The 26,668-nt window shown below is 42.6% G+C and overlaps 1 protein-coding gene across 3 annotated transcripts in view; it reads left to right on the top strand.

Annotated features, from left to right (window-relative positions):
- TBC1D30 (TBC1 domain family member 30) overlaps positions 1–26,668 on the top strand; it is an 82,746-nt gene that overhangs the window by 15,725 nt on the left and 40,353 nt on the right. The gene's annotated exons all lie outside the window — the stretch shown is intronic.

The raw sequence follows: 26,668 nt of genomic DNA, 5'->3' as shown, positions 1-26,668 counted from the left end.
TATATATATAGTATCCTACTCTTGTTTCACACATTAATATATTTTCTTATTGCCTAAAACATATTAATGATAGAGACTAAAACAGACAAACAGAAAACAACCATTTGGAAGAAAGAGATTACACAGGGAGGAAAGAAATTTCCAGAAGTGTTCTGAAATTTAGAGTCCTTTCTCAGATATCTGGTAGTCCGTGGCTGTCTGCTTATAATTGTGTGTGTGGGAGTCTAGAGCACTGACTTGGACTCTGATCTGTCCAGTAAGGCTTACTGATTTTGAGCTTCACTGAAGAGTCATCTGGATGGGCCCCCAGGTAAGATTCTTCAGGTTTTTCTTTCGGGACTGCTCAGATTCCTCAGGGTAGAGTGCTGACCTCCTGCTTGGATGGCAGCTGTTGGTGGGAATAAGAGTGGGGGTCTTGGCATTCAGCAGTCTGCACGCAGGTGGTCGCCGAATCCGTTTGTTTTAGGAAAGGTTCTCACCCTCAGCTGGCTCTCCAGCGACTCCCTGCTTTATCCCTCTTTAGAAACGAAACCTTCGCACTTTTGTAGGGATGGAAGAGGAGAAATTGCCCCGCCTCATGAAGTAGAGGAGAGCACCTAGGGATGCAGGTGTTTCTCAACGGTCTCCTCCACGTCTCCTCAGACCCGGCTGCCTGCCTCTGAGTGTTCTGTGGACTATGTGGGGTAACAAAACTTTGCCCTGTCTATTTGGGATTTGGCTTTGTAGGATCTGCTAAGTCGATTTCTACTTGTCCATACGCTTTTTCAGCTTCAAAATTCTGATGTTGTCTGTTTCTTTTCCCCCTGGTCCTTGTAGGTTATGATAAAAATCCCCATACTGTGTTTTTAGTGTGGTTTTGGTGGGGGCCAAAAATACAGGCAATTTTTTTCAGTCTTTCTTCTTAACCCAGATGTGCACATTCCTTTTTTTTTTTAAGATTTTATTTATTTATTTGACAGAGAGAGATCACAAGTAGGCAGAGAGGCAGGCAGAGAGAGAGAGGAGGAAGCAGGCTCCCTGCCAAGCAGAGAGCCCGATGCGGGACTCCATCCCAGGACCCTGAGATCATGACCTGAGCCAAAGGTAGAGGCTTAACCCACTGAGCCACCCAGGCACCCGTGCACATTCCTTTTTAACGGGATCATTTGTGTTGATAGGTGAAAAGCAATCAGCATTTTTCCCGAGTTTTAGTGAGATATATTTGACATAAAAGGAAGTTAGCATTTAAAGTAAGGTAAATTTGCCTTCTATTTGGAACGTTGTGGCAGAATTGTGAATTTTGGCATCATTCTGTTAATATTGATAACAGATTTAGGTATATTTTGGTATATAATTAGCAGTTTGGTCTGCCTTGAAGTAACTTAGTAAGGATTTGACTAGATGAAAGAAATGAGATTATAATTGCTTATGATATTTTTAGCCACAGTTTCCTCTTATTTTCTTTAAATTCTTTAGTGTCTTGCAGCTAAGGATCCTTTTTTTCCTGTTTTGTCCTAATTTACTTATTCTTTTTTTTTATAAAGATTTTATTTATTTGACAGAGAGAGATAGTGAGAGAGTGAACACAAGCAGGGGAGTATGAGAGGGAGAAGCAGGGAACGCCATGTGGGGCTTGATCCCAGGACTCTGGGATCATGACCTGAGCCCAAGGCAGACGCTTAACGACTGAGCCACCCAGCTACTCCTAATTTGGTTATCCTTACACATAGTGCACATTTGTATAATATTTAAAATAGTAACAGCTTTTGAACCTCTGACTTCTGAGACATTCTTGTGACTTTGGGGGGAAAAAAAACAGCAGATGTTTCTTTGAGCCTTTACAAAGGGAAATGGCTTTTAGAAAAAAAAATCTGAATCTCAAAGTCATAACATTTAGCGTCAGAGGAGAACTTAAACCTGATTTCTACTTACTTCCAACCTTATGGCTGAGCAGGGTGAGGTGTGGGGGAGTTGAGAGCTTTGCTAAAACTCACTCAGCTGGTTGGTGACTCAGGAGCTCCTGGTTGGTATCCTTGCTCTGAGTTATGACAAAAGAAAAATATATATCCAGTCAGCGGGGGGGGGGGGGGGGTCTCGGTCTCTTATAAGCCTTTTTTTAAGAGCAGTATTAAATTTATGTTCTCTGTACAGTAGACCTCTTTTATGCATAAGCAGTAGGTTCCAAGAACCCCAGTGGATGTCTGAAACCTAGGGTAGTGCTGAAACCTCCATATGCTGTATTTTTTCCTGTATATCCATACCTAGGATAAAGTTTAATTTATAAATTAGGCACAGTAGGAGATTAACAACAACAACAATAATAAAATAGAACAATTATAATATTAAACTATAATAAAGGCTATGTGAATGCGGTCTCTCTCTCTCAAAATATCAGATTGTGCTGTACACACTCTTCCTGTGATGCTATGAAATGATACAGTACTTGTATGATGAGTTGAAGTAGGGATATGATCAGGGACATCATTTGCTTCTGGACTTTGGTTGACTGTGGGTGATGGAAAGCCAAGCCACAGATAAGGGGGAGCTTTTGTGTGGTCTGGGCTTGAATCCCACTTCTGCAACTTACTAGATAGGCAGTCTCCTGCAAGTTTCTTAACACCCCTGTGCTTCATTTTACTGATGAGTCTTCTCTTCAGTAAACGGGATGATAATACCTACTTCAGAGCGTTGTTAGGAGAATTAAGTGAGCTGAAGTATGTAAAATGGTGAGAATAGTGTTGGCTATATTATTTACTATTATGCCCATTATTGTGGGAAGGTTTAGAGGCTGGCTTTTCCATCAGCATTTGGATATTCACTTTTTTAAGGCAACTGTGAAGGTTTCTAAAGCTCCTCTTACGTAGAAAAAATGATGGGGTACGGGGAGCGCCTGGGTGGCTCAGTCACCTTGAGCCCAGGTGGTGATCCTGGAGTCCCAGGATCCAGCCTGCATTGACCTCCCTGTTTCTCCTTCTGCCCTTCCCCCCAACTCGTGTGTGTGTTCTCTCTTTCTCTCTCAAATAAGTAAAAAAAATCTAAACAAACAAACAAACAAACAAAAACAGAACCCCGATGGGATGGGGCTATTGGAGGAGGAGATAGCAAATAATCATCATTAAGTTTTTTTACATTTTTTTTTAGCTTTCTTGGAAAGAAGAGCTCACTCTTCTCCAAAAACGTTCAAGGGGATTGCTCCTCATTTATGTGTTTTGGTTGGTAAGAAGATGTATAAACATGTTTTGGGGATGCATGTTATATCTGAAAGTAGGCAACTGCCTGTCTGCAGTAGGAGCAAAGATGAGAATCACCTTGAAACATCTCCAAGAGCAAGGATCAGAAGAATGATGGGCATGTGCCTTGGGGACATACGTGCCTCACGGGGAGACATTTCAGGCAGAGATAATGGGCCAGAGGCCTGGAGAGCATCAGGTGTTTGGGAGATATTTAGTACTCAAGGGTTGCTGGATACAAAACTGAGGGCTGGAGGCAAGTAGCACAGCTTGAGGGTGGAGTTGACATGGGGTCCTATAGAGTGATGTGGCTGGATTTTTCTTTCAAGGGTGACTCTGGCATGAATAAGGAGGTCAGGCTGGAGAGGGTCAGTGGACATGAGGTGTATCAGGAGGCTGGCGCAGTAGGGCAGTAGAATTGATGGGCCCAGGGAGAAGGAGCCCTGGGACTGGAGAAAAGGCAGTGCGATGTTTCGGACTGGGAGGATGGTGTGGCAAGAGGAAGACCCTGGGGACTCAAGGATTTGGATAAGGTGTAGGGGGTGTCGGTAAGTGCTTACGGCTGAGACCCCTGAGGGGCACCACGTGGGGCAGCTAGGGAGGAGTGTGGAATGGCCAGAGCACAGAGCCTGGGTCACAGAAGAGCCCACAGACGAGAGCTGGGAGGAGGAAGCTGTTGGAGGACGGAGACAGCTTTGAGGAATTTTAGCTTCTAGAGAACAGTTCTCAAGAGCTATTGTAAGGCACCTGTGGCTGTGCATTTAATTACTATAGAGAAGTCAAATAGGACAATGACGGAAAAGGGCATTGACTTTTGCCTTTTTAAATGTTGGAGAGGACTTTCTATTTCAGTCGAATGGTGGAAACAGAAGCCACATTACACTTGGTTTATACCACAGGGGTGTTATGTTCTGCCAAAGCGTTGGGTGATGGGATGAGATGGGTTGAGAACTAGGCTTGTCCTGACTTCTGTGTATGGAGCCTTTCCTGTGTCCTCTTTGGTTATCATTGATTAACCTTTTCCTCCTCTTAACCCCGCTATTCCCTATCCTTGGTTCTACCAACGCACCAGTAACGAATAACATATATGCATCGTTATATAAATTTATGGTGGTAATTTGTTTCTTTATTTCCTTCCCCTGCCATTAGACCCATCTCCCCTGGGGGAGAGAGGCTGTATCATTCACGTTTTTATCTCCAGTGTCTGTTACAGTGCTTGGCATTACAGTGGAGCTCACTGAAGATCTGTTGGATGGATGGATGGGGGGGTGGGGGTGGATAAATTAAGAGGTCGGTTCAAAGTTGCTGTGTACATGGGAAGTGACTTGGTGAGGGAAGTGAGACAGGCAGGCAGAGCAGACTTAGAGCTTGTGAACAACAGTGCTGTTTGGAATCATCACTTTGGTAAACGGGAAAGGGACCGATTAAGAAGGAGCGGTATTAGAATTGCTGAGATTGGAACTTTTTAGTCAGAAAATGTGCAGAAATTTTGCAAAATTATCAAATCTTAGAATTTTGGAGCTAGAAGTTTCCTCAGAATTAATCAGTGTCACTATAATTGAACACAGAACACTAGTGTGTGTGAACTGCCTTCCTAGTGACATTGAAAACTATTTGGAAGTTTGGCTATTTGGCAAGTTTATATTTATTAATTAATGATATTAATGCAGTCTTAGCTCTATATGATGAAGGAGTGACTAGAGAAAAATTTGGTTATATCAGTCTAGTTGGAAAGAAGGTCTGAAAAGTTGTTTGAAAATTTATATATCAGGCAGCAGGACAATAGCAAATACAGATAGTTCAACTTCATTGTCTTTATCTCTTTAACAGCATTGTAAAATTTACTGACTCTAAATAGGCATCTGATTCTATCTCCCTCCCCAGGATGTTGGATTTTCCCCCCTGCCTGCTTCTTGGTGTTTTTGTCATGATTTTTATGTTTGATAGATTATGCATCATTGAAGGGTAATGTAACATCATTTTTTTCCTGGTAATTGCATGAACAGGTAGGTATTAGCAACAGACTCTATAGAAATATGCATATGTGAATATATATTTTAAAAGATTTTATCTTTAAAGGGAGAGCCAGCATGAGTGAGGGGAAGGGGCAGAGGGAAAAGGAGAAGCAGACTCCCAGAGGAGCAGGGAGCCCAATGTGGGGCTCTATCCAAGGACCCTGGCATCATGACCTGAGCTGTAGGAAGCCGCTAAGTGGACTGAGCCACACAGGCACCCCAGAAATATATTCTGATATCTTATGTTGGGAAAGAATAGTTTCTAATGAGTGTATATTACAACCTGTACTTAGCCTTTTAGATGGAGCTTTTTTTTTTTTTTTTAAGATTTTAGTTACTTATCTTATTTGAGAAAGAGAGAATGTGAACAGGGGAAGGGGCAAAAGGAGAGAAGATCTCAAGAAGACTCTGTACTAAGTGTGGGGCCAGATGTGGGGCTCCATGCTATCAGCCTGCGATTGTGACCTGAGCAGAAACTAAGAGTCAGCTGCTCAACCGACTAGCCACCCAGGCACCCCAGACAGAGCTCTTTTCTGGTTTCATCCAGCATCGCCTTCTCAACACCATTTGCAAAAAGGGGTCCCACTAACACAACGTTTGAGTTTGCCCTTTGGCCTGTGATCCCTCCCATAAGTTTTCTGATAGGTGGCAAACTTGTAGATGGGCGGTTTGGTTCTTTGCCTGTCTGCATCCTCATTCTCAGGTCTTGCTGCCACTCTGCAGACTGGCCAGTAGAGGGCAGGCGTGCTCCTTTCCCTGATCTCGGGCTTGGCCCCCACCTTCCCGCCCTCTCCTTCCTGCTCGGTCTTTCTCATAGCCAGCAGTTTAATGACTTGTCAGACCACACAGTTTCTAGACTCAGTATGTAATATCATTAAAAACGAATGGAAAAAAAGGCACAAAAGTCATTTCTCTGTTTTCTCCACACGGTGTGACTCTTGGGGCGATCTCTTCCAGCCCATGTTGATGGCCTTCTCTGAGTTTTTCTGCCCTAATTCTCCGAAGTTCAACCACAGAAAGTATAAGGTACTCAATCTTTGAACCTTGTGGTTTTCAGGTGTTAGATGATGACTCTTAATAGGACATTAAAAGGGCACTTGGGTGGCTCAGTCAGTTAAGAGCCTGCCTCCAACCCAGGGTTCTGGGATCGAGCCCTATAGGGAGCTCCTTGCTCCGCAGAAAGCCTGCTTCTCCCTCTGCCGCTACTTCTCCTCCTTGCTCTTGCTCCCTCTCTCTCTTTCAAATAAATAAGTAAAATTAAAAGAAAAAACTTTTAAAAAAGAACATTAAAGAGGCTTCTTGTGTTTGATTCCCACACCAAGGTCCTCAGTACTTCAGCTGTCCTACAGAAAAGTTTTATGGAGCTAAACAGTCCGTACACGTCCACATGAGTAGGTCTTGTTGCTGTTTTTCTTGGAAAGATGTGATAATAATAATCCTCCCTCTTAGAGGAGGAGCCAAATTTATTGTGCACCGTATTGGACTGAGTTCTGGAGTCCTGGATTCAGGTTTTGGTGTTCCTGTTTTTTTTTTCGGCAGATCATCCTGCTTGCCTGTTTGTAAGCTTACTGTTCTTCCCGGTGCCTTACTGGCGGCTCTTCTCCAAGGTGTCTCACTGAGAAAATGTGTTTCCTCTTTTGAAGTTTTACTTGCTGTGTTTGGGAGTGGGGAGGATTCATGCCACACCAGAAAACACAACAGATTTTTTGGGGGTAGTGACCTCTTCTCTCTGCCATCCCAGCATGGCTATTTTTTAAATTTAGTTGCAATTTTATCTCTAAGTTCTTTTTTTTTTTTTTTTAAGATTTTATTTATTTATTAGAGAAAGAGAGAGACAGAGACAGAGAGAGCACAAGCAGGGGGAGGGGCAGAGGGAGAAGCAGACTCCCAGCTGAGCAGGGGCCCTGATGTGGCACTCAATCCCAGGACCGTGAGATCATGACCTCAGCCAAAGGCAGCCACTGAGCCACCCAGGCACCCCTAAGTTCTATATCTAAGTGAACGTTGAACAGTGAGTAGAAGGCAGCTCTGTTACGGTCATTGCTAACAAGCTACCCTATCTGTGTTGGGGGTGAACTGTAAAGTTTGCCCCAGTTGTGTGGACCCATCAGCTTCAGTACCCGGTGCTATCTGTGCCCTCTCTGTGGAGGGCTGGGGCCTGGCTCTCTTAAAGTTGCCCTGCACTTGAGTTTCAGTCTGTGTTTTACTTGAAACCACATCCAGAGTGTGTGTCACTGCTGTGAATATAGTTAGGGAATGTGAGCCTCAGAGTGATTAAATGACCTGAGTTTTTCCAGGAAGTCAACCTAACTCTCCCCTCACTTCATAGATTGATGAAATTGGAGATCCTTGGGCATCATTTAATGCAATGTATTCATTTTACAGATGATGAAATTGAAGGCCCAGAGGAACTTAACAAGATCTTTACAACCACCTTACACCTATTAGGAAGGTCCCTATTAAAAACAACAACAACAACAACAGAAAATAACACTGTTGACAAGAATGTGGAAAAAATGGAAACCCTTATACATTGTTAGTGGGAAAGTAAAATAGTGTTGCTACTATGGAAAATAGTATGATAGTTCCTTAAAAAATTAAAACTAGAATTATCATATGACTCAGCATTTTTATTTCTGGGTACATGCCCCAGAGAATTGAGAGCAAGGTCATGTGTAAACCCGTGTTCATAGCAACATTATTTGTGATAGCCAAAAGGGGGGAAGCAACTCACATGTCCGTCAGTGGAAGAACCGATAAACAGAACGTGCCTTAGTACAGTGAGACATAATCCAGCCTTCCTGACACAGGCCACAGGGGGACGAACCTTGAGGACGTTGTGTGAAATGAAATAATGCAATCACATAAATCCTCTAGGATTCCACTTACATGAGGAATCTAGAGTCGTCAGAATTATAGAGACTTAGGGTAGAATGGTGGTTGCCAGGGTACGGAAGAGGGAGGAATGGGAAGTTATTGTTTAATGGGTACAGAGTTTTAGTTTGGGAAGATTAAGTTTTGGAGATGGTTGTGCAACAGTGTGGATGTACTTAACACTACAGAACTGTAGACTTAAAATGGTTACTATGGTAAATTTATGTTATATGTATTTTAGTGCGTACGCACACACAAATGCCTGTGGCCACATGGGTAGTTGGTGCTGTATTTCCTCCCACCTCCTGTCCTGTGCTTGTCCTAAAATGCCATTCAGGGCATTTCTTTCCCCACAAAATTACTAATCGATCAGAAGATAAAGCATCCTTCCTTCGATGGGTTTATTACCATCCAGAAAAATAATTTTCATTGTTGATGTGTGGATGCTGTCTGACTCTCCACTTCCATCTCCCTCACATCACTTCCCACTCTGTGCTCCAGGCAGCAAGAGTTACAATGCAGTGCCGGAAACTCACCCTGTTCTCTCCACCACAGAGAGGTCCCCTGCCTGCTTCTCTTTTCTCCACCCCCTCTGTATGGTAATTTCCTCGTCCTTTCTTCTTTCTCCTTCCTTTTTTCCTTCCTTCCTTCCTGATTTTATCTATTCACTTGACAGAGAGAGAGCATAAGCAGGGGAAATAGCAGAGAGAGGGAGAAGCAGACTCCTCGTTGAGCAGGGAGCCAGATGCAGGGCTCCATCCCAGGACCCTGGGATCATGACCGGAGCTGAAGGCAGACACTTAACTGACTGAGCCACCCAGGTGCCCCTATATGGTAATTTCTGTTTTTAGGGTCCAGCTGAGCCATCAGCTCTCCTGCAAAGTACTTTGGTCCACATAGTCTGAATTAGATGCTCACTCTTTCCAGGGTCATCCTGGCCACATGGAATTGCCATACTTTGTTTCCTGGCCTGTGTCTTACACTGGATTTGATGTTTCCAGTGTCTAGCACACTGCTTATGTAGGGTAGGTGCTGGAAAATGTTTGCCAAAGATGAACCGTACCTTGGAATACCTTGCTATAAGGGACACATTTTCAAAATTACCTGACACCCAAGTGCCAATCTGCAACTTGATGGCTTTTTTCCTTTAAGGGCATCTCTCATTTTGTTTTACAAGATTTTATTTATTTATTTGACAGAGGGAGAGAGAGAGAGAGAGAGAGAGAGAGAGCGCACAAGCAGGGTGAGCAGCAGGCAGAGGGAGAGGGAGAAGCAGGCTTCCTGCCGGGCAAGGAGCCTGACATGGGGCTCGATCCCAGGACCCTGGGATCATGACCTGAGCCGAGGGCAGATGCTTAACCATCTGAGCTACCCAGGTGCCCTCTCATTTTTTTATTATGATAAAATGCACATAACAGAAGCTTTACCATCTTAATGATTTTAAAGGGTGTACAGTTCAGTGGCATTAAATACCTTTATATTATACAACCATCACCATCACCTAACTCCCTATCTCTTTTGATCCTGCAAAACCATGCCCACTAAACAAGAACTTCCCATTTCTTCCTCTCCCCAGCCCCTGTCAACCAGCATTCAGTATTTATCTTTTCGTTAGCCTACTTGTTTCACTTCATAACGTTGTCAAGGTTCAACCATGCTGTAGCATAGGGCAGAATTGCCTTCCTTTCGAAAGCTGAATAATGTTCCACTCTATATATATACCATATGTTGTGTATTCATTCATCTGGTGACGGACACGAAGTGGCTCCCACCCCTTGGCTATTGGGAACAATGAATGCTGCCCCAGAGTAGCTCTGACTTTATAAACACGGTGAACCTGTCCCTGTGCCATTCATACAGTCCGACATCAAAAACACACTTTCATACCCTGAGTTCTTTTTTAATTAAAAAAAGAAGATTTTATTATTTTATTTTATTTTTTTAATTTAATTTTATTTTTTTAAAGATTTTTATTTATTTATTTGTAAGGGAGAGAGGAGCGAGAGTGAGCACAGGCAGACAGAGTGACAGGCAGAGGCAGAGGGAGAAGCAGGCTCCCTGCCAAGCAAGGAGCCCGATGTGGGACTCGATCCCAAGACGCTGGGATCATGACCTGAGCTGAAGGCAGCTGCCCAACCAACTGAGCCACCCAGGCGTCCCTATTTATTTATTTTAGAGAGAGAGAGAGAGTGTGTGTGAGCGAGCACAGGGAGAGAGGGAATGGGGGAGGGAATCCCAAGTAGACTCTACTCTTGAGTGTGGAGCCCAACTGGACTCAATCTCACCACCCCAAGACCATGGCCAGAGCTGAAGTCAAGAGTCTGACACTTCATGCACTGAGCCACCCAGACGCTGCTACTCTGAGTTCTTTGTAGCCTTCATCCCGAACCATTTTTCTCCATCTGTCTGCTTTCTGTCCTGTTCCAGTCTCCCCAGCTTTGATCTTGGGACTGTTTTTTCTTCACTTGAAATTGCCTCTATGGCTTTGGTCCGCTCCTGCGATTCATACCCGCCCACTTGTTTGTGGTTTCAGGTCAGTCATGCTGCAGGTCTAGTCTGAAGACTTGCTGCTATACCTCGCGGGGTATGGGATCTCGTGGTGGAAGGTGTTCCCCTCCCTCTTCCTGCTGTGCTTGCTCCTTCCCTCCATGGCTTTCCCTTCTGCTTTTCCCAGCTGCTCTCATCAGAGAAGGGAGGATTCTCTGGCAGTAGCTCTCCCAGGCTCTGCTCTGCACGAAGCCTCCCTTTCCTTACCCTCCATTCCTGCCGCTCCCTCTCCCCACGTCTCCTGCCAAGCCTGGGAGAAATGAAAAGTGACCTCCTCGACTAGGGACCACCAATAGCAAAATATAGTTCCTGCTCCCCGCAGCCCTTGTTAGGGGATCTGGGCGGGGGCAGCAGTGTTTCGGATCTATTCTGATGCAGCCATCTGACTTCTCCACTGCTGCTATGTGCTCTCTGCCCCCGTGGTGCATCTTTCCTCCTCATTCCTCTGCTTCACTCTCAACCTGTTCCTCCTCTGTCATTCCCCAAAGTGCCCCTGGCATGAGGCTGGTTGTGAGCTGAAGGTTCCAGCGTAACACGGAAGAAAGCTACACCACGCATGGAAGGACACAAGAAAAGGCTGGCTATTGAATTAAGTCTGAAATGATATTGTTCTTAAGTGTTCTGCTCTTCGACAGTCATTTCTGTTAGGCCCTAGTCATCTATTTTTTTATTTTATTTTAAAGATTTTATTTTTTTATTTGAGAGAGAGCTTGAGAGACAAAGCACAGTGGAAGGGGAGGGACAGAGGAAGAGGAAGAAGCCGGACTTTGGATACAGGGCCCCATCCCAGGACCCTAGAATTGTGACCTGAGCCGAAGGCAGGCGCTTCACCAACTGAGCCACCCAGGCACCCCCCAAGTAATCTATTTTAGCGCTCAACTGTCCTTACTGTTAGGAAGCCAGAAGACTTAGGGGGTAGAAGGTAAACTCACATCACTGGCCTAATCTAATTTCTCCTCCTGGAAGAGTCCGTCATAGAGGAATTTGCTACCTCTATGAGGTCAGGTGTGATGGTGGAAAGCACCCTAATCACTTCTCTTTGACTAAAGTTCATCTTGAATCAAGTTGTACATCAAATTTTGTAGTGCAAATGTTGGACATTTGGCAAGGGAGCATCTGAAGTCTTGACTCACTGCATCCAATCTTCAGCATCCATGAGATTTTGCTACCGTGTGTGATATTGCGCAAGAGTTTTCAAACACGTTTTTAAAAGTCTGGGCAATTTGGTTTGAATCATCTCAAATGTTATCCTGACTCCGAGATGTAGTAATTACAACAGCTGCTCCTTGCACATGAGGGAATGCAACAACGGCACGAGCGTCATTCAAGACTGATTATACCCTGAGTCCGCGTCATTTACCACCCGCTCTCTGTGGAGAGGGTCTCTGGTTGTTGCTTTCTCAGTTAATTAAACCAGCTTCCTGTTTCCTGTTTCACATTTGGCAAATTCTTTTTAGAGATAAATCATATCTGCAGTTTCTTGGGGGGACTTCACGGTGGCCTAGATTTTCCTTGGATGAGTTCTGGGGTGAGCTGATGCAGAAAGACATGCCCCGTGGGGTCTCCACTCAGCCTCCCTCTCTGAGGGCACTAATTAGCTCCTGCGTGCCCCATCATGTTGTGCTGGTTTTCTGTAATCCGAGCCTAAGAACTTCCCTTGTTTGCTCTGGCATCATGGGATTTTTGTTGTTGTTCACGGGTGGGCTAAGCTGACCTTGCTGAAGAAGCTCCTTTGTTACCACCAACCACACTTTGTTTTAGTAGGTAAATAGAACCAGGGGGAATTTGAGGAAATGATGGGTATTTTATTCACTTTTGGGTAACATAAATGGGGCTGTGAACACGTCTTTCAGAACTTCCAAAATATTTTTGATCCTGCTCAGATTAAAAAAATGTCTGGTTCTGGGGCGCTTGGGTGGCTCAGTGGGTTAAGCCTCTGCCTTCGGCTCAGGTCATGATCTCAGGGTCCTGGGATCAGAGCCCCACATCAGGCTTTCTGCTCGGCAGGGAGCCTGCTTTCCCCTCTCCCTCTGCCTGCCTCTCTGCCTACTTGTGATCTCTCTCTGTGTCAAATAAATAAATAAATAAATTCTTTAAAAAAAAAAAGTCTGGTTTTATTTTATTGGCATAGCAGACAGAGTGTGGCTTTGGAGTGAGACACACCTGGGTTCAAATCCTAGCCCCACCACTTATTATTTGTGTGACCTTTGGAAAGTTATTTCATCTCTTGGTTTCTTTGTTTTTTATTTGTTCCTTCTTTCTTTCCTTCCTAGGGAATAAAAAAAGTCAGGAAAGTACAAGGAAAAACACAGGAAGCTCCTATATTCTCACTACCCAGAATTAATGGTATTGGATTATATTTTTCTTTTAGGCATTTGTTTCCAATGCTTAGCAAAAAATTATCCTGGTAATGTGTGCATATACTTCCTTTTACTCCCATTTCTTGGAAGATAATACCTGCCTTTCTGGGTTAAAATGAGATCATTAAATCATCCAGCTTAGTAGAGACTCAGAGTAGACAATTGGTATGTGATGGTTGTTGTTATTAGTTGTTCATCTCCTTTTATCCTTGCTTCTTTCTTTGTGCATCTCTCTTAGAAAATATAGTCCTGGGAAATTGACAGACTTGTAAAAATGATTTTTTTTTGGACTACTTATTTCTCCTTCTGGGATGTCTTTGCTACCCTCAACGCAAGGAATTAGTGTTAATACATGTGAGAATGTGGAATACACCATAAAACTTATTTATATTGCAAATCAAAATTTACTGAAAGTCCAGAACATTCTAATAAATGATGGTCTACATTTGGGAAACCCTATAAAATGAAATGATTGAACCAATTTTTGGAGACTTGCATACATTATTTAAAAAGTTATAATATTGGTGGAATGGAAAGATTGAGAAGAAAATTGCTTACTTAAATTATGCCGTGAATGATTGATTTCCTGCTTGCAGCGATCTTGCAGAGCAAGTGGCTGTTGGGTAATTAATGCTAGGACTTTATTAATTCACGAAGAGCAGGGAAGGATTAGCTTGTCTGCATTGAAGTGAATTCTCCTCCACATGTTAAAAAAAATCAGGATGATGAAAAATGTGGGCAACTTGTCAATTTAAATGATGTCTTTTTTTAATGGGCTTCCTAGACTAGTTTTGCACTAAAATCTGTATTCCAAAATGGGTAGTGACATAATAAAAGAGCAAAGATGCTGGAGTGTGCTGGTTGCGTTGCTTGTAATCCGTAGCAATACTGATGAATTAGTTTAAAATGTCTTTCCTTGAAAAGAGAGTCTCGGGGCACCTGGGTGGCTGTCAGTTGAGTGGCTGACTCCTGATTTTGGCTCAGGTTGTGGGATCAAGCCCTGCCTTGGGCTTCAGACTCAGCGCAGAGTCTGCTTGTCCCTCTGCCTCTGTTCCTCCCTCTGCTCTCTCAAATAGAGATATTAAATCTTAAAAAAAAGATAGTCAAAATGCCTTTTATATTATATATCTCTCTAAGATGTATTTTATTTGTTTGTTTGTTTGTTTGTTTTAGAGGGAGAGAGAGCGCATGCGTGTGAGTGCACACTTCTGAAAACAGAGAGAGGAACAGAGGGAAAGAGAGAAGGAGAGAGAGACAGGCTCCTCTCTGAGTGGGGAGCCCATTGCAGAGCTCCATCTTACCACCCTGTGATAATGACCTGAACTGCAATCAAGAGTCTTATGTTCAACCAACTAAGCCACCCGGGTACCCACATTGTACTATATATTAAATATATAATAGGGGGAGCCCGAGTGGCTCAGTTGTTAATCGCCTGCCTTCGGCTCAGGTCCTGGTCCCAAAGTCCTGGGGTCCAGCCGTGCATTGGGCTGCCTGCTCAGCCGGAAGCCTGCTTCTCCCTCTCCCACTCCCCCTGTTTGTGTTCCTTCTCTCATGGTCTCTCTCAAGTTGTCTCTTTCTTTCAAATAAATAAGTAAAATCTTTAAAAAACCCCAATATAATTGATAATATTCATATAGAGCTTACTGTGGACCAGACAGTGTAGTAAGAGCTTTACCTATATCATTGGATCATTAGAGTAACTCCTATGAAGTAGGTACTTTAATGGTCCCATTTGTGGATGAGAAAATTGAGACAATGAGTTTACCCCAGTTACGTAGCTATGGAGTGGTAGAGCTAGGTTTCAAATCCAGGCAGCTGGTTCTAGAGTCTGTGCTTTTTAGCTACTATATTGTGCTGACTCCATTATATAGCATTTCTTTTTTTTTTTTTTTAAGGTTTTCCCCCCTTATTCTTAGAGCATTGCTTTTCTCACTTTTATTTTTTTTTAAAGATTGTATTTATTTATTTGAGAAAGAAGGAATGGAGGGGGAGCAGGGGCATCGGGAGAGAGAGAAACAGTCTCCCCGCTGAGCAGGGAGCCTGACATAGGGCTTGATCCCAGGATCCTGAGATTGTGACCTACGCCGAAGGCAGATGCTCAACTGACTGAGCTACCTAGGCGCCCCTATATCTAGCATTTCAAGAGCATCTTTCACCTGATATGTAGAGCAAGTATGTGACATTTGAGCATCACATATTTTGGAAACTTGTCAGGGAGACTAAGAATAGCGTTTTTGGATTTTTTGGTACATTGTACAAATGTCAGTCAAAATAACTGTTTATAAACACATCTGCTGCTTGTTTCTCTTGTAGTTGAATAAAAAGCTCTTTTTCAATGAGTGGGAAGGTATGGCTCTCTTTTTGGCATGATGAATTTATGATGTTTATTTTTAACATTCGTGTACTGAGGCCCAAATGTGTACAGAGTCCCAGGTTCGCTGCAGGCTGGGGAGGGGAGAGATACAACAATGAGTAAGACTTCATCCCTACGCTAAAGGAGTTAATGATCTATCGAGAGGAAAAGATCTGCCTATAAATAATTCAAACACAAAGATGAGTCAGCTGTGGGGTTGGGAGAAGTGTGTTATATGGAATATAGGTGTTAAAGCAGGTACCATTTCTAAAAAAATGACTTATTTTTATTGAGAAATAATTTACCTAAAATACTGTATTAGTTTTAGGTGTATAGCATAATGATTTGATATATGTACATATTGTAAAGTCATTGCCACGATATGCAGGTAACATTTTTATTTTTTTATTTTATTGTTTAAATTTTTATTTGAGGATGGTTGGTGCATGATGTCACATCCATTCCAGGTGTACAACATGGTGATTCAGCTTCTTGTCCATTATGCTGTGCTCACCACAAATAGAGCTACTATTTGTCACCATATAACGCTATCACAGTACCGTTGACCATATGCCCTATGCTGAACCTTTCATTCCCATGACTTACTCGCTCTATAACAGGAAACCTGCATCCTTCCTTCACTCTCCATACATTTTGCCCATCTCCCCCCACTCCCTTCCTTCTGGCAGCCATCCGTTCTCTATAGTTCTGATTTTGCTTTTTGTTTGTTTGTTCGTGCATTTTTTTTTTAGATTCTACAAATGAGTGAAATCATACAATATTTTTATCTTTTTTTTTTAAAAAGATTTTATTTATTTATTTATTTGACAGACAGAGATCACAAGCAGGCAGAGAAGCAGGCAGAGAGAGAGAAAAGGGGAAGCAGGCTCCCCACTGAGCAGAGAGCCCGATGCGGGGCTCGATCCTGGGACCCGGAGATCACAACCTGAGCTGAAGGCAGAGGCTTAACCCACTGAGCCATCCAGGTGTCCCCAGTATTTGTCTTTCTCTGCCTGACTTATTTCATTTAGCATAACACCCTCTGGGTCCATCTATGTTGTAACAGATGGCAAGATTGCATTCTTTCTCATGGCTGGGTAATGGACCAGTGTATATTTATACCACATCTTCCTTATTCATTTGAATATCAGTGGGCACTTAGATGGCTTCCATATCTTGGCTATTGTAAATAATGGTGCAATGAACATAGAGGTGCCTATAGCTTTTTGAATTAGTGTTTTTGTTTTCTTTGAGTAAATACCCAGTAGTGGAATTATTGGATTGTATGGATTTCTATTTTTGATTTTTAAAGGAGCCTCCATACTCTTTTCCACAGTGGTAGTATCAATTTGCATTCCCACCAACAGGGCATGAAGGTTCCTTTTTCTCCACATCCTCGCCAACACTCATTATTTCTTGTCGGTTTGATTTTAGCCGTTCTGCCAAGTGTGAGATGATAGCTCATTGTGGTTTTGATTTGCCTTCCCTTGATGATGAGTGATGTTGAACATCTTTTCATGTGTCTGTTGGCCATCTGAATGTCTTCTTTGGAAAAATGTCCATTCGGGTCCTCATGCAGGTACCATTTTTAAAAGTTTAATCCAGGACCATGGTCTGATATTCTTTGTGTGTCATAGAGGCAATTAAAAATCCCACAGTGTTTACTGAGTGTCTATGTTGTATCAGGCCCTGTGCTAGAAAATTACTTAGACTTTTTCTAAAATACATGGTGATACTTAGTTTTCAAAGATCAGGAGGGTTTAAAATTTAGAGAAACCAGAGGAAACTTTCCTTGTTTTAGGACAATCTATTCCCTTGCTAGGAACTGGCATATCTGATTGATTCTGGCATTAGGCCAGAATGACATATTGCCAAGTGACTCCCTGGGTAAGCTGGGACTGAAGACAATGGTAATTAAAGGTGTCAGCGCTGCTGTATCAAGTACAAGAGTATAATAGGCCACATTTGTATTACTTCAGGAGCAGAAGGAGCACAGAGAAAGTGTATTTATTAAGAGCTGTCTGCTTCTTTAAGAGTTTCTCTCTATTACTAAAACCTTAGGTTGACTTTCAAAAGCTAGAACACATATATGACCATTCCCAAGGATACACTGCTGGATCCCTAAATCTTTTATAAAGGTAGAGCTAAAAGTGAATGTAAATCACCAGATAGGTTTCACTGAGGTCTGGGTTGTTTGATAAACTATAACATTCCTCTTACTCCCAAGTATCTGTCACCCATGTAGTTCAGGGGATAATCAATTTCCTTTTAATGTACTTCCTAACAAGATTTGGAATTTCTTTCTAATACTTGTCTTGGACTCTTATATGATAAGAATGATGATCTAAAGATAATGTAAGATTCTTAATAAATACATAAAAATTCAGTTTGCTCAGAACATTCTTTTTAAGTCAAGAAAGTATAATAATACATTTTAAGGTATTCTTGAGGCAGCTGGGTGGCTCAGTTGGTTAAGCATCTGCCTTCAGCTCAGGTCATGATCCCGGCATCAGGTTCCCTGCTTAGTGAGGAGCCTGCTTCTCCCTCTCCCTCTCCCTCTCCTGTTGCTCCCCCTGCTTTTGCTCTCTCTCTTTGTCAAATTAAAAAAAAAAAAAAGGTATTATTAATGAGGACTGAATCCGAAAGGATTTTTTTTTTTTTTGCTTAAATTTCAGTTTACCTGAAAATATAACAACCCAGATTGTATTCTCTATGCATCACAGTTGGTAATCATATTGGATCGAGGACTTCTTACAGCATAATAGCATCTGAGTATCAGTTAAGTTGAAGCTATTATACCGGTATTGATTGTTGAGCCTTACCTCATTTTCCATGTCCTTCCAGGGTATTCCTGAGTGCTGGGTGTGCAGCCTGGGAGCTGTAAAAGACAGTACATTGAAGACCTCCTGAGGCTCAATGTTTTAGTACAGTTAGAGCGTTCTTTAATTCTGCTATCTGCCTCCCTGTGACTCTGATTTGGTCCTTTGGAGTACACATGAGGCTAATCTCAGTATTCGTAGCGGGTGGGTGAGGGCAGTAGGATAAGAAGGCAAAAGAGGAACGTCTGGAGAGGACCTGAGTGAGACTCTCCTGTGGATCCGGTTCTGGGTCCTTTGCTGGGCAGACATCTGGAGGGACCACCCTCTAGCCATTCTAATCTTCATCCTGTAGCAACACTAACAACAAGTACGAGGAAAAAAAGGACACCGAAAGTAAATGTATCGAATGCCGGCTCTGCATCACTGTGTGCTAGACTCTTCACTTGTCACGCCATTGCATTTTCACAAGAACGCAAATTGGTATCATTGGTTCTAAAGGTGAGGAAACAGAAACCCAAGAATTAATGATCTCCCCTAGAGACATTGAGCCAGTGAGTGTGGGCATTAGAATTCTAACCTTATCTGCCTGCCTTCAGTGGTGGTGCTTTTGTGACCCACCACACTGCCTCCTGGAGAGCTGTAGGAGGTGCGGAGATTGCTTTCACACATTCCCTCATTCATCCGCACATTCTGCATCTTTTCTCTGAGTCATCTGAGCCTCCCAGGCCAGCCAGGCCAACATTAATGTCCATTCTGATCTCTCCTTCCCATACTCCTCTCTCCTCACCATCAAAATTAAACAAGTTCTTTTCCAAGGCATGACCCTTCTCCTCTCTCTGAACATATATTTCTCAGCCATACTAACTTACAACTATAGGTATCAGAAACCCTCTCCTTTCATATCCCTGGACTGGATCAGAGGAATCTTAGGATGGTTTGGCACAAAATGTTAATCATGACTAGCTTGAACCATGATTTCATCTTCTAAAGCAATGGTGCAAGTCTTCAGTTCTGCTCTTGGTGTGGAAGCAAAGAGCCAAATACCATACTGTAAGAGGAGAGATGAGCTTTGTCCTTGACTTATTTTCAGTGGAAATATTATTGCTCAGTGAAACAAAGCCTAGGAAAACATTGAAATATATAATCCTCAGGAGGAGGTAAAGATAATGCTACCCCTCCGAGTACTCATGTAGTATTTTAAATACTCACAGAGTATTTTATTTTATTTTTAATTTTGTGAGATAGAGAGAAGGAGAGAGCAAGCAAGTGCAGGGGAGGGGCAGAGGGAGAGAGAGAGAGAGAGAGAGAGAGAGAGAGAGAGAGAGAAATTCCCAGGCAGATTCTACACCTAATCTCAAAACCCCAGATTATGACCTGAGCTAATATCAAGAGTCAGAGGCTTAACTGACTGAGCCACCCAGGTGCCCTCTCATAGTAATAATTGAAACCTGTCACACTGTCTTATCAATATCCACTTTGTCTCTTCTTCAGTAAACTATAAGTTTCTTGTGGGTAGAAAATGTACTAAATTCATACTTTTATTTCCCATAGACCATAGCATAATGCCTTTCCAATAGCAATTGACAAATAAATGTTTATTTCATGAATAACTAAATAAACAAAAGAAATAGAAAGATGTTTTTATATCAGCCACATAAACCTACCTGAAGTAGTATTACATCAGTTTCAGTTATTTTGAGGCAAGAAAATACTTCACAGAAAATAACAGACCAAGAGGAATAATATGATGGTTTCTAAAATTTTGGGTTGGCTGTGTATCTGAGGTTATATGGACCTACGTGCCTGTAGGATTTTAAGTACATTTCCAGTATGGTACCCTGAAATGGGCTTCCACTCACCTTGTGAATTAAATTATTATATCAGTTTGTGATTTAAAAATTTCTGGTCTGTAGATAAAACAGATTATTCTTAAAATACTTCATCCAAAATATTTCAGTGTGTTTGGGGGAAATGTGAGGAGTTTTGTTCTTGAAAGTATCTGATTAAAGGGAATGGCCTTGGGAAAGCATCAACAGGGACTCTTACGAGACAGAAGGAGGTGCTGAGTTGATTTGGTATTGGAATTTATTTATTTATTTATTTATTTATTTATTTATTTTTAAAGATTTTATTTATTTATTTGACAGACAGAGATTACAAGTAGGCAGAGAGGCAGGCAGAGAGAGAGAGAGGAGGAAGCAGGCTCCCTGCTGAGTGGAGAGCCTGATGCGGGACTCGATCCCAGGACCCTGAGATCATGACCTGAGCCGAAGGCAGCGGCTTAACCCACTGAGCCACCCAGGCGCCCTGGTATTGGAATTTAAAAGCTTCTCTGTTTCATGCTTGATAGAATCCTTTCTCTGAAGTAAACCAAATACAAAAGCCACACCTGATGGTCTTCAAGGATGCTTGTATTTATTTATTTATAAAAAAGATTTTATGTATTTATTTGACAGAGAGACAGAGCGAGAGAGGGAACACAAGCAGGGGGAGTGGGAGAGGGAGAAGCAGGCCTCCCTCAGAGCAAGGAGCCTGATTGATGTGGGGCTCGATCCCAGGCCCCTGGGATCATGACCTGAGCCAAAGGCAGATGCTTAATTACTGAGCCCCCCAAGAGCCCCCAAGGATGCTTGTATTTAAATAAAGAAATCAGTTTTTATGACTGAGGGGAGAAATCATACAAAAAGAAAAGGAAATGTTCCCATGTATGTAAGGTGATGGGTCAGATAACTGTAAGGCTTTTCTTTCCCCTCAGTTTCTTCCTGCTTCTTCCTCTGCCTCTTCCATGAGGGGAAAATGGTTATGAAGCTTGTCACCATGAGCTCATAGCGTGTGGGCTTCATCCTGGATAAGGATGAGGGAACTACTTATTACGGCCTTCCTTTAAGGGAGGTCTGAGGAGAGGGTCACCTTTGTACAGTTCTGGCCACAGTTACCGTCCCTTTAGGAGAGATGTTATTTTTGCTATTCAGAAGTTGCTCACCGACCTTCCAGAGCTGTGGGTCGAGCAGAGAGGAGACTAGTGGCTTTATGCCACCAGACCCCTACCGTGTTATTAGCAGGAGTGCAAAGACGTCGTGCCCACTCTCTACCCACTGGGAGACACCCTAGAGCTGCTCTCTGCCCAGACCTCTTCCTACCCTTAGAGACCTGTGCAGTCACGAACAACTGCCAGGGGACTCTGCCGCCGGGAGGATGAGCTCCAGGCCCATCTCCCCAGAGCAAGCCAGCTCCCTGCGGTTTTTCTCTCTCCTCAAAGCAGGCTTCCAGGGCCTTTTCTCTTGGTACTTGTCACCACTTGTTCTGTGCAGTCCCTGAAGATAGGCACGTAGGCCCTTTTTATTTTAAGATTTTACTGTGAAATAAAAATAGCAGCGTTAGGAAATCCAGGAGTCCCAGACCTGATTTCCACCTGGAAGCCCCTGGGGACAGAGCTTTTTTTCCTTAAGTTTGGCTTTCCGTTCCTTTTGACTTCTTCCCCCTTCTCCCATTCAAGGGAGAGTTTGCTCTCAAGGAAGCCTCACTCCTAGCTCATAGGCCTGAAGGTGCTGGGGAAACCCAGCGGTCCCTACTTCTTGGGTCCACCTAGGAACTTCCCTCTCTGGGGATGGCCCACAGGGACTGGACTCTCTGGGACATGCAGGGTGTTCCTTCAGCAATGCAAGGAAAATCCTTGTGAAGGGTTCACTGAGCCTTCAGTTGTAATTCAGCTTCAATTGTAAGTGCTCTGGACTGGGCCAAGATACAATTTGCCCAAGTGTGAATTCACTGTTATTTGATTAGTAAAGATCACTCAATTAGTAAAGAGGGATGTGAAGTTGACCTTGGCTGGAAATCTCACCACCCGAGAGCTTTAAGCAAAGTCCATGCTGGCATTGTTTCTGCTGCAAGCTGACTTCAGGTGACATCTTTTGCCTCTAGAAAACAATATTCCAGACATGAATAAGAAACTATGAGTCATACAATAAGCCTAATACTAGGTTTGTTCCATGACTGCTTTTAGACCATTGTATTTTAGTGCTTAATTATCTGTTTGCTATAAAAGTTGGCAATCTTGGCTTTCCTCTTCAATGTAAACAAAATAATATTTCTTAATTCCCTCACTACTTATTGGTATAATAGAAATTTTCAAATTTTTTTTCTGTTTTCCATTTCTGTGTAGTTTAGAATGGGAATGGGAAGTTTTCAAGGAAACTTTTTAAAGTAGGCTCTACACCCAGCATGGAGCCCAGTAGAGGGCTTGAGCTCTAACCCTGAGATCAAGACCTAAGCTGAGGTCAAGAATCAGATGTTTAACTGTCTGAGCCACCCAGGCACCCCAGAGACTTTCTTTCTTTCTTTCTTTCTTTCTTTTTAAAGTATTTTTTAAAAAGATTTTACTTATTTATTTGACAGAGATCACAAGCAGGCAGAGAGGCAGACAGAGAGAGAGGAGGAAGCAGGCTCCCCACTGAGCAGAGAGCCCGATGTGGGGCTCGATCCCAGGACCCTGAGATCATGACCTGAGCCGAACCCACTGAGCCACCCAGGTGCCCCACCCCTCCCTGCCCCCGCCACAGATTTTCTTTTTAAAGAGTCAGTTTTTCCTTGTGATGAATCTGAGGTAAAAATAGAATTTTTATCAACAAGTGCCCATTACCAATGGCAAAAAAAAACTATTGTAACTGAGGAAGAGTTTCAAGGAGAGATCTTTTTGTCAACTATGACACATCTAGGTGGCTTGGCAATCTGGAGTCCAGATTCAGCTTTGGCAGTCCAGAAATTTGATTTCCTCAGCTCCCTGAGAGATTAGCAGATTCAGGGGTATTGACTGTGCTGTTAATGGGTCCAAACATTCTCTTCTTTGCAGCAAAATCTAGGGGAAGTCAGATGACATTCGGTGTTTGCTTGGTGAGCATGGAATCTGAGCCAGAGGAAGGGGGATGGTCTGCGCGGTGTATGTCAGCCAGCTGTGGGAGCTGAATGTCCTTTCCACTCCAGAGGCAATGTTGTAGAGCAGAGCCCATTGCTCCTCCTCTTGGCTGCTTCGGCTGTCTTTCCTGCTGGCCCAGTGCTGGAATCGGAGTGTGAATAGCTTCCCTTGTTAAAAGAGAACACAAAACCCTCAAAGGTTTGAGCAGATGAGAACTGTGGAAGACGAGATGGTGCATGCAGACACCAGCTTGTTTTCTTGGATTTTCCCTCTCCTTCCAGTTCCCTTCCTTTTATTCTGGCCATTAATCACCATCTTCACCCCCAGGGGCCTGGGGTGCCCTCTAAAAAATTGGCCAAAGCCGAACATCATTCACTTTCTGTTATTTTTATCAGTACAGCTGAGATAGGCTGGAATAGTCAACAGACATCAATTTAATTTTATTAAAATTAAGAGAAAGCTAGGGGCGCCTGGGTGGCTCAGTGAGTTAAGCCGCTGCCTTCGGCTCAGGTCATGATCTCAGGGTCCTGGGATCGAGTCCCGCATCGGGCGCTCTGCTCAGCCAGGGAGCCTGCTTCCTCCTCTCTCTCTCTCTGCCTGCCTCTCTGCCTGCTTGTGGTCTCTCTCTGTCAAATAAATAAATAAAATCTTTAAAAAAAATTAAGAGAAAGCTAAAGAAATGAACATGGACTGAAACTATGAAATCATCAGGCTGATGAAGGATAGATTTTTGTACCCAAGCTTGGTGTAAAATGTTAGGAAATCTAAGCCAAACAGTTAATCATGACCAGGTTAAACAATGACTTCATCTTCTTAAGTGATGAGGCAGAGTATTGCCTTTTCAAAGGACTTTTCCTCTGGTGGGGCAGGCATAACTGAGGAGCTCAAACCCTGTCTGAGCCGCGTTTACTTTTGTAGGTTAACAATCTCATCTTAACAGATTCTTACATATGAAATGTTCATTTCATGCTTAGAGTTGTGTCACTTCTGACGTTGTCCTCAAATTCTGGGGCTACTTCACAAAGCCCAGAATGTACTTCTTACCAAATAAGTCTGCCGGAGTCATTAAGAATGACCGCTTTTCCAGCTCTTGTAGAGTCTCACTAGGAATGCATTTAATAAATATTCAATACTTTTCAATCCATAGCAGCCATTGTTTTTGAGGCTCAAAATTGTCCATAGTTGGCTAATAGTAGTCTATTCATGTGGCCCTTACATCCTTTTGACATGACACCATTAGTCTTGGAACACTTCCATACTTCCTTAGCTCATCAAAAATGATTTAGGCTCATCTTATACTTTTTTCAGGCTCAGTCCTAGAATCAGTCAGACTTCAAAGAAGCCCTGATTCTTTTCAGTGGGGAATAGTTTTTAGAGACCACCACCTGGGTGCTGTAGGTGTTCATTAGTTTTAACTGTACTCAGGGGATATACCTGACCCTTTAACAACATGGGCTTGAACTGTGTTCATTTATAAGTGGATTTTTTTCAAGAAGTACTGTAAATACATTTTCTGTATGATTAAAATTTTCTCTAGCTTTATTGTAAGAATACATATTTAATACATAAAACACACCAAAGTATTTTTTTAATTTTTTATTTTTAAGTAACTGTCTACACCCAGTGTGGGGCTCGAACTCACAACCCAGAGATCAAGAGTCACATACTTTACTGACTGAGCCAGACAGGTGCCCCAAAAGTTTGCATAGGAATTAATTTTTTAAAAGATTTTATTTATTTATTTTACAGAGCTTGTTGGCTGGGGGAGGGACAGAGGTGGAGGGAGAGGGAGAAGGAGGGAGAATATGAAGCGTACTCTGGACTCAGCGCAGACTTCCAACACTGCCTGGCAGATCCTAGGACCATGAGGTCATCACCTGAGTCAAAATCAAGGGTCCCCGCTCAACTGACTGAGCCACCCAGGCACTTCAGGAATTAATTTTTTTTAAAGTAAGCTCTATATTCAACATGGAACTCAGGACCCCGAGACCAAGGGTTGCATGCTCTACCAACTGAGCCAGCCAGGTGCCCCATCCAGATATGAGTTAATTGACTGTTTAGTTATTGGTAAGGGTTCTGGTGAAGAGTAGGCTATTAGGTCAAAATTTATTTGCAAATTTTCCACTGTGGGAGGGGAGGGAGGAAGGTTGACCCCCCAACTCCTCTGTTTCTTGTTCAAGGATCAACTGTGTATGTATTTTTGGGGAAAAAAAAGGGGGGGCACCTGGGTGGCTCAGTCCATTAAGCAGCTGCATTCAGCTCAGGTCATGATCCTGGGTTCTGGGATGGAGGCTCCTTCCACCCCTTGTCGTAGGGTTCCCTGCTCAGTGGAGAGTCTGCTTCTCCCTCTCCTCTGCCTCTACCCCCACCTAGGCTCGCTCTCTCCCTCTCTCTCTCCTCTCAAGTAAATAAAATCTTAAAAAAAAAAATAAAGACATTTGACACATGTCTCGAGACATTAAAAAAAAGAGTTCATACTAGTATTTCCAATTTAATATAATATTGCAGGGTTTAAAAACCCCTAATTTCTTTGTATACTTGTATTTCCTGTCACACTGAACAGATCTTGGTCCCTTTTGACAGTAACAATTATTTGCTTTATCCCATAGTATACATAAGAATTAAAAGAAAGCAATATCAAATAACAATAATGCTACTTGTTGACATTTAAGGTTTCTTTGCAGCTCAATTTGCTGTTGGAATATATACCACCATTGATGTACAGTCATAATACTGTATTCTAAAGCAACTTACTAATTTTTTTCCTGTATTCTTGTGCCATCAACAGGATATTCAGTTAGGTTCATTTTTTCCCATTCATTTTCATTTTTTCTTTTTATTAATATGTTATTCCAGAGTCAAACTATGTAAGGTACATCCAGAAGACCTCTCAGTTTTCCATTCCTCTTTATTCCACACTGTTCCCTCCCATATAAATATCTTTTAGTTTTGGTTTATCCATGTAGTGTTCCTTTTCTAAATATTAGTAAATACAGATGTCTCTATTTCCTTCCACATCCTTTCCTTCCTTATTCCTCATTCATTTTCATGATTAATATTCAATTGGTTAATGTCATGGTTTAAGAATGACTTTTTTTTTTTTAGGGGCGCCTGGGTGGCTCAGTGGGTTAAGCCGCTGCCTTCAGCTCAGGTCATGATCAGGGTCCTAGGCTCGAGCCCTGCATCGGGCTCCTTGCTCAGCGGGGAGCCTGCTTCTCTCTCTGCCTCTGCCTGCCTCTCTGCCTGCTTGTGATCTCTGTCTCTCTCTCTCTGTCAAATAAATAAATAAAACCTTTAAAAAAAAAAAAAAAGGATGGCTTTAAAAAAAAAAACAGTAGTGATAGTTAATAGTTCTAAACTACTTAATCTCCGGCTGGAGAGAGGAGGAAGCACTTAAAAAAACAAAAAACAACCAAAAAACGCTGCTTTTAAATGTGAACACTTTTTTCTTAAAGGCTATTCTTCCAAGAGAAAGAACCATTATTATTATTTTTTACGTGCTTCCCATGCCTGTCTAAGCTGCTAGGAGTTTAACACAATTTGGGATCAAGCTTTTGCTTCACCATCTGCCAGCTTCTC

Source organism: Mustela nigripes, chromosome 6 (genome assembly GCF_022355385.1).
Source record: "Mustela nigripes isolate SB6536 chromosome 6, MUSNIG.SB6536, whole genome shotgun sequence".
Classification (NCBI taxonomy): Eukaryota; Metazoa; Chordata; class Mammalia; order Carnivora; family Mustelidae; genus Mustela; species Mustela nigripes.
The sequence above is the reverse complement of the archived record's forward strand: the minus strand, read 5'-3'. Positions and strand labels throughout refer to the sequence as shown.